The sequence below is a fragment of the Microcebus murinus genome, chromosome 16 (assembly GCF_040939455.1).
Source record: "Microcebus murinus isolate Inina chromosome 16, M.murinus_Inina_mat1.0, whole genome shotgun sequence".
Classification (NCBI taxonomy): domain Eukaryota; kingdom Metazoa; phylum Chordata; class Mammalia; order Primates; family Cheirogaleidae; genus Microcebus; species Microcebus murinus.
Genome location: NC_134119.1, coordinates 64,501,060 through 64,509,965, shown reverse-complemented (window position 1 = coordinate 64,509,965; position 8,906 = coordinate 64,501,060).

Sequence of the window (8,906 nt, the reverse complement as noted above, 5' to 3'; positions counted from 1 at the left end):
TAAATAAAGTGCACAATTCAATAGCCCTTCTATTCACAGAGTGGCGCACCCATCAATTTTAGGACATTTTCATTATGCTCAAAAGAAACCACACATCTGTTGGCCTCCACTCCCGGGCCCTGGCAACCACTGATCTGCTTTTTGTCTCTATGGATTGGCCTGTTCTGGACATTTCATGCAAATGAAGTCACATACCACGTGGTCCTTTGTCACTGGCTTCTTCCGCTTAGCATAAGGTTTCCAGGGTCCCCCCATGTTCTAGCACGTGGCAGTGCCGCGTTTGTTTTCAGGGCTGAATACTATTCCACCATATGGATGTACCACGTGTCATTTATCTGTGTTTCGGTTGATGGAAGTTTTGTTTTTTTCCACTTTGTGGCTATTACGAAGATCACACCCGATTTTTTTCTGGGTTGCATTTTCTCGGGGCCCCTGGGAAGCTCTGATTTTACTCTGACCCTCAGTTTCCACTTTTGTAAAATGGAGAGGAAGGGCCTGACAGCTGCATTTATTGAGCGCTTACTGAATGCCAAGTACCCTGCTCCCATGGATTCACTAAGTGCCTTTGCAGGCGACTGTGGGTTTGAATCCCGATGCCATCCTTCTCGAGTTGGGGACTGGGGTGGGGTTGCTCTGTTCACCCGCTGCCTGTACTGTGCAAGGGGCTGGCTGAGTGTGTCCTAAATGCAAAGTGCCCCATGGCACTGTCCCCGTGGCCTTTTGGGTAGAGGCTGTTCCCAGGGAGGAGGGAGGCTCACAAGAGTGGGCAATGGCCAGTGGACTCAGTGTGTCAGAGGCAGAGGCTGGGATTCGAACCTTGATCAGATGGTCTCTAAGACCACTCAGCCACAATCTACCAAGTCCCGACTCCCCGCCCTCCCACGAGAGTTTTTATCAGGAATGGGCTATGAAATTGGCCAGATGCTTTTTCCGCTTCATTTATGGTAATCAAACTATTTTCTCCTTTATTCTGTTAATAAGGCAGATGACTTAGATTGGTTTGTGTGTAACCAACAAAAATTCAACAACCTTGAATGTTTCAGCTATGTCACTTGAATTTACAACAAGGTAAAGATGCAGACTATAAACTCTAAAGCAACCACAAAAATAACAAAACAAAGAGCTATAGATAATATACCCAAAAAGAATATAGAGTGGAATCGTGAAAAATACTTGATTCACCCAAAAGAAGGTAGAAAAAGAGAACAAAGACCAGATAGAACAGATAGGAAAAATATGAAGATAAATAAATTCACATCTAACCATATTAATAAGCACATTAAACCCAAATTATGGGCTGGGCGAGGTGGCTCACGCCTGTAATCCTAGCACTCTAGGAGGCCGAGGCGGGAGGATTGCTCGAGGTCAGGAGTTCGAAACCAGCCTGAGTGAGACCCCGTCTCTACTAAAAATAGAAAGAAATTAATTGACCAACTAAAAGTATATATACAAAAAATTAGCCGGGCATGGTGGTGCATGCCTGTAGTCCCAGCTACTTGGGAGGCTGAGGCAGGAGGATCGCTTGAGCCCAGGAGTTTGAGGTTGCTGTGAGCTAGGCTGACGCCACGGCACTCACTCTAGCCTGGGCAACAAAGTGAGACTCTTGTCTCAAAAAAAAAAACAAAAAAAAAAACCCCAAATTATGTAAACACAGTTATCAGATAGAGATTGTCAGACTGAATGAAAAAAGCAAGACCCTGCCACAAGAAATGCACTTTAAATATAAAGACATTTTATGTATAATAGTTAACTCAAAATGAACCATAGCCCTAAATGCAAACCTAAAAGTAGAACATTTCTATAAGAAACATTTCTATAAGAACATTTCTATAAGAAAACATAGGAGAAATCTTATGATCTTTGTGAGGGGGCAAAATTTCATTATATACAACACCTAAAGCATGATTAATAAGAGAAATCCTTGATAAATCAGACTTCATCCAAATTAAAAACTTGTCACTGTCATCCACAGCCTGGACGACACAGGAAGACCGTGTCTCAAAGGAAAAAAAATGTAAAAACTCCTGCTCTTCAAAAACAATTAAGAGAAAAGACAAGCCACAGATTGGAAGAAAATATTTGCAAATCACAAACTTGATAAGCAACTAGTATCCAAATACTTTAAGAACTCTTAAAAATCAATAGCTAGAAAACAACCCAATTCTTTTTTTGAGACAGAGTCTCACTCTGTTGCCTGGGCTAGAGTGAGTGCCATGGCATCAGCCTAGCTCACAGCAACCTCAAACTCCTGGGCTCAAGTGATCCTCCTGCCTCAGCCTCCTGAATAGCTGGGACTACATGCATGCACCACCATGCCTGGCTAATCTTTTTTTTTTTTTTTTTTTTTTGAGACAGAGTCTCACTCTGTTGCCCAGGCTAGAGTGAGTGCCATGGCGTCAGCCTAGCTCACAGCAACCTCAAACTCCTGGGCTCAAGCGATCTTCCTGCCTCAGCCTCCCAAGTAGCTGGGACTACAGGCATGCGCCACCATGCCCAGCTAATTTTTTCTATATATATTAGTTGGCCAATTCATTTCTTTCTATTTATAGTAGAGACGGGTCTCGCTCTTGCTCAGGCTGGTTTCGAACTCCTGACCTTGAGCAATCCGCCCACCTCGGCCTCCCAGAGTGCTAGGATTACAGGCGTGGGCCACCTCGCCCAGCCAACAACCCAATTCTTAAAAATGGGCGAATGATTTGAATAAACACGTCACTAGAGAAAATATGCAGACGGCGAATAAGTACACAAAAAGATGCTCAACATCATCAGTCCTTAGAGAAATGCAAACGAAAACCATACCAAGGTCACTACCCACGTATTAGAATGAACATGAAAAAGACTGACCGTACCAAGTGCTGGGAAGGGTGTAGAAGAAATGCAACTTTCACACCCTGCTAGTAGGAATGTATAATGGTGCAACCACCACATTGAAAAAACAGTCTAGCAGTTTCTTTTCTTTTCTTTCTTCCTTTCTTTTTATTTCTATTTTTTTTTTTTTAGAGACAGGGTGTCACTCTGTCACCCAGGCTGGAGTGCAGTGGTATGATCATAGCTTACTGTATGTAACCTTGAACTCTTATTAGGCTCAAGCCATCCTCCTGCCTTAGCCTTCTGAGTAGCTAGGGCTACAGGCTCATGCACCTAGCCCAGCCTCAGCTGAACCACAGACATCAGATTGCAGTTGACAATATCTGAGATGCTCTGGGGAAAAAAATGGGGCCAATCACTCTCTCCCCTTCCACCGGCCCTGCCACACTCCCACATTTTATTTTCTAACTTACCTTCTTTTTTTTTTTTTTTAAGTGGCACCTACTATAATTTAACATGCATACACTCTTGGAGCCATCGATTCCAATTCTAGAAATTGGTTTCTTTCCAAGATACTCACACATGTGGAAAATGAGAATGTTGAAAGATATTTATTCCTTGCAACACTATTGTAGTCTCAATTAACAGGAAACACCCTGATTGCTCAACAGTATGGGATACCAAATACAGGGTAGCTAATGGGTGGGCCGCTGTGTGACCAGGGAGGGGCATGGCTCAGCTGTTTTTATTCTGATTGGAAATATCTCCAAGATGCATGAGGCTACTTTAAAAAGGCAAAGTGCAGAACAGCAGGTCTCCAGCTGAATAAAAAAAAAAATACACCTACATGCTTCCATGTACATAGAGAAAAAAAATACCTACCACATTATTAATTGGGGATCACATCTAGGGAATGGGATTGGAGGTAGAAGGGAGAATTTCACTTTCATTCTATAAATTACTCCCTTTGGATTTTTTTGATCTGTAAACATCTTATAAAAGTATAGGCCAAAAAAATTAAAAAATCATATAAAAAATTTAAAAAAAAAAGTATAGGCCGGGCGCGGTGGCTCACGCCTGTAATCATAGCACTCTGGGAGGCCTAGGCAGGAGGATTGCTTGAGGTCAGGAGTTCGAGGCCAGCCTGAGCAAGAGCGAGACCCCTGTCTTTACTAAAAATAGAAAGAAATTAATTGGCCAACTAAAAATATATCGAAAAAATTAGCCGGGCATGGTGGCGCATGCCTGTTGTCCCAGCTACTTGGGAGGCTGAGGCAGGAGGATCGCTTGAGCCCAGGAGTTTGAGGTTGCTGTGAGCTAGGCTGACGCCACGGCACTCTAGCCCGGGCAACAGAGTGAGACTCTGTCTCAAAAAAAAAAAAAAAAGTATAACACACACACCAGTGTGCATAGATCTTTTGTGTGAACACAAATCTTTTTTGTTGTTGTTGTTGTTTTTGAGACAGAGTCTCACTTTGTTGCCCAGGCTAGAGTGAGTGCCGTGGCGTCAGCCTAGCTCACAGCAACCTCAAACTCCTGGGCTAAAGCGATCCTCCTGCCTCAGCCTCCCAAGTAGCTGGGACTACAGGCATGCGCCACCATGCCCGGCCAATATTTTTCTATATATATTAGTTGGCCAATTAATTTCTTTCTATTTATAGTACAGATGGGGGTCTTGCTCTTGCTCAGGCTGGTTTTGAACTCCTGACCTCGAGCAATCCGCCCACCTCGGCCTCCCAGAGTGCTAGGATTACAGGTGTAAGCCACCGCGCCCGGCCCATGAACACAAATCTTTAACCTCCACCCATAGGAAATAATATTGACAGTGTCCCAGATGTGTCTCTTCTTGCAGCCACCACCCTTGCCTCCTCCCCAGTCCCCATTGACCTTTAACACCCTCTAAAATAGTTTTGTTTGGTTCTGTGGAATCATGCAGTAGGTACTCTTTCATCACTGGCTTCATCTGCTGAACATTCTGTCTGCGAGATTCACTGTGTTGTGTGCAGCTAAGTTCATTCATCTTCATTGCTATAATCATCTGTTGTGATTACAGCATGCTCTATTGATGCAGTCACCTATGGATTGACATTTAGGTTGTGTCCAGTTTGGGGCTAGAAACAAATTATCTCCTTGATGATGGCACTGATCTAAATAAAAATAGATAAATAAATAAAAAGAAACAATTTAGCTAGGAACACTTTTTTTTTTTTTTTTTTGAGATAGAGTCTCGCTTTGTTGTCCAGGCTAGAGTGAGTGCCATGGCATCAGCCTAGCTCACAGCAACCTCAAACTCCTGGGCTCAAGTGATCCTTCTGCCTCAGCCTCCCGAGTAGCTGGGACTACAGGCATGCGCCACCATGCCCGGCTAATTTTTTCTATATATATATCAGTTGGCCAATTAATTTCTTTCTATTTATGGTAGAGACGGGCTCTCGCTCTTGCTCGGGCTGGTTTCGAACTCCTGACCTCAAGCAATCCACCCGCCTCAGCCTCCCAGAGTGCTAGGAGTACAGGTGTGAGCCACCATGCCTGACCGAATTTCTTTCTATTTATATAGAGACAGGGTCTCAGTCTTGCTCAGGCTGGTTTCGAACTCCTGACCTCGAGCAATCCACCTGCCTTGGCCTTCCAGAGTGCTAGGATTACAGGCGTGAGCCACCGCGCCCGGCCTATATAGGAACAGTCTTGTAGCACGTAAGCGCTCATACATAATATAACCAAGAGTGAAGTCCACCGTAGCGTGGACTATGCATATCTCTTATCTTGGGAGGTCCTGCTAAACAGTGTCCCAAAATGGTCCAAATTTTTATACCTACTGGCAAAGCATAAGAGTTTTGGTTGGTCCCCATCCCTAACACCACCTGGTATTGTCAGTACTTTTGGTGCTAATCATGTTAGTGCCTGTGTAGTTGTAGCTAACTCTCATTGGAATTCGCAGTTCTAATAAAAATGAGGTCGAAGAAATTTTCCTATGTTCATTGGCCACTTGGAGATTCTCTTTTGGACAGTGTCTGTTCAAATCTGCTTCCCATTCTGCAAATTGGGTTTTCATTTTGAAAAGATATATATTCTAAATACGAGCCCTTTGTTGGTTATGTGTCTTCTCCCACTCTGTGGCTTGCCCGCTCACACTCTTACTGCCATCTTTGAATGAATAAGGGCTCTTAATAATGCAATCCAGTTTGTTTGTCTCTCCCTTCAGTGGCTTATGTTGTTTCCTGCATAAGAAATCTTTCATAGAAATATCATAAAGACATTCTCATAAGTTACCTAGAAGTTTCTATGCTTTGTGAGTCTGACTTCATAGTTAGATCTACAACCCCAGTGGAAATGATAGGGCATATAGGGTGAAAGTAAAGTGCATTTACTTCTCCCCTATGCATGTCCACTTGGATTTATTGAAAGAACATTCCCTGCCACCTACCTGCAGCACAATCTTATTGGAATTTCAGTGTCCATGTATATGAGTCTGTTTCTAGACTCTGTTATTTCCCTTGGTCTACTCCTCTATCATGGTACCAATATCATACTTTGTCTTATCTACTGTATCTTCATAATTCTGGATATCTGGTAGAGTTTCACTTCAAGACATTCTTGGCTATTCTTGGACCTTTGCATTTCTATATAATTTTTTTTTTTTTTGAGATGGAGTCTTGTTCTGTCACCCCAGCTAGAGTGCAGTGGCATCATCACAGCTCACTGCAACCTTAAACTCCTGAGCTCAAGAGATCCTCCTGCCTCAAGCCTGCTGAGTAACTGGGACTACAGGTGGGTGCTATATGCCCAGATAATTTTTCTATTTTCTGTAGAGACAGGGTCTTGCTCTTATGCAAGCTGGTCTCAAACCCCTGACCTGAAGTGATCCTTCTGCCTTGGCCTCCCAAAGTGCTAGGATTACAGGTGTGAGCCACTGCACCCGGCCTAGTTTGATTTTTTAAAAAATAATAGAAGTATGTTAATTCTTAGCAATTAATTCTTACTTTTCCTCTATCTATCTAGGTAATCATATAGTTTTTATCCATTTTTTTCTGTTAATATGGTGAATTATATAAATTGATTTTCAAATGCTGAACCATCCTTGCATTCCTAGAACAAAATTCACTTGATTTGGATATATATTTCTTTTTATATATCATGGGGCTTGGTTAGCTAATTATTAATATTTTGCTTAGTATATTTGTATTTATGTTTCTGAAGGAGATTATGTTCTAACTTTTCTTTCTTATAATTTCCTTGTTGGGTTTTGGTGTGACGATTATATTCCCTCATAAAATGAGTTAAAGTGTATACTCTCTTTCTAGTCTTTAGAACACTTTGGATAAGATTGTTAATTTGTACTTCAATATTTTGTAGCTCACTAATGAAGCCATCCAGGCTGGAAGCTTTTTTTTATGAGAAGGTTTCCCAACTTTATTTTTCAGCTTTTTATTGTAGAATAATACAGACCCTGAAAAGCACCCATATCAAAAGTGTACACCTCAGGTGGGTGCAGTGGCTCACGCCTGTAATTCTAGCACTTTGGGAGGCTGAGGCAGGAGGATCACTTGAGGCCAGGAGTTCAAGACCAGCCTGAGCAAGAGCGAGATCTTTCCTCTACAAAAAAAAAAAAAAAGAAGAAGAAGAAATAAATGCAATAACTGAAATGAAAAATTCACTAAGTTCACATTTGAGCAGGCAGAAGAAAAGGTAAGCATGCCTGAAGATAAGGTAATTAAAAGTATCTAGTCAGAGGAGAAGAATAAAAGAGTGAAGGAAAATGAACAGAGCTTGAGGGACCTTTAAGTATACCAATGTACATATCACAGGAGTACCTATGAGAGAAGAAGGAAAGAAAGGAACAGAAATAAATTTTTAGAAATAATGACTGAAAACATCCCAAATCTGATGATATCCCATATCCAAGAAGCTGAACAAACATCACATAATTAAATGACATCCACATGAGATGTTAATATTTTTATAGTCAAATTATCAAAACCCAAATACAAAGAGAGAATTTTGAAAGCAACAAGAGAAAAGTGACTTGTCACAAATAAATGAGCCTCCATAAGATCAACAGCAGATTTCTCATTGAAACTATGGAGGCCAGAAAGCAGTGGGACATCCTATTTATAGTCTTGAAAGAAAAACACTTGTCAACCTGGAACTACAGGTGTATCCCACTATGCCCAGCTCATTTTAAAATTTTTTGTTGAGGTGGGGTCTTGCTATATTGTTCAGGCTGGCCTTAAATTCTTAGCCTCAAGTGATCCTCCCACCTCAGCCTCCCAAATGCTAGGCTTACAGGCAAGAACAACCACGCCTGACCCAGACCTATATCCTTGATGAAAAGTGATGCAAACATCCTCAGTAAAATACTAGCAAAATGAATTACGTAGCATATTAAAAGGATTATACACAATGACCAGACAGGATTCATCCCTGGTATGCAAGGATGGTTCAACATACAAAAATCGATTGATGTAATATAACATATAACAGAACGAAGGAAGAAACCCACATTATCATCTAAAAAGCATTTGACAAAATTCAACACCTTTTCATGATAAAAACACTCAACAAACTAGGAACAGGGGGAAACTACCTCAACATAAAAAAGGCCAAATATGAAAATCTCACAGCTAACATTCTACTCAATGTGAAAGACTAAAAATGTTCCCTGCCTTTGCCTCTTCTATTCAAGATAGTATTGGAAGTTCTAGTCAGAGAAATTATTCAAGGAAAGGAAATAAAAATCATGCAAATAGGCCAGGTGCAGTGGCTCACGCCTATAATCCTAGCACTCTGGGAGGCCGAGGCGAGAGGATTGCTCAAGGTCAGGAGTTCAAAACCAGCCCAAGCAAGAGCGAGACCCTGTCTCTATTATAAATAGAAAGATATTAATTGGCCAACTAATATATATAGAAAAAATTAGCCGGGCATGGTGGCGCATGCCTGTAGTCCCAGCTACTCGGGAGGCTGAGGCAGAAGGATCGCGTGAGCCCAGGAGTTTGAGGTTGCTGTGAGCTAGGCTGACGCCATGGCACTCACTCTAGCCTGGGCAACAAAGCGAGATTCTGTCTCAAAAAAAAAAAAAAAATCATGCAAATTTAGAAAGA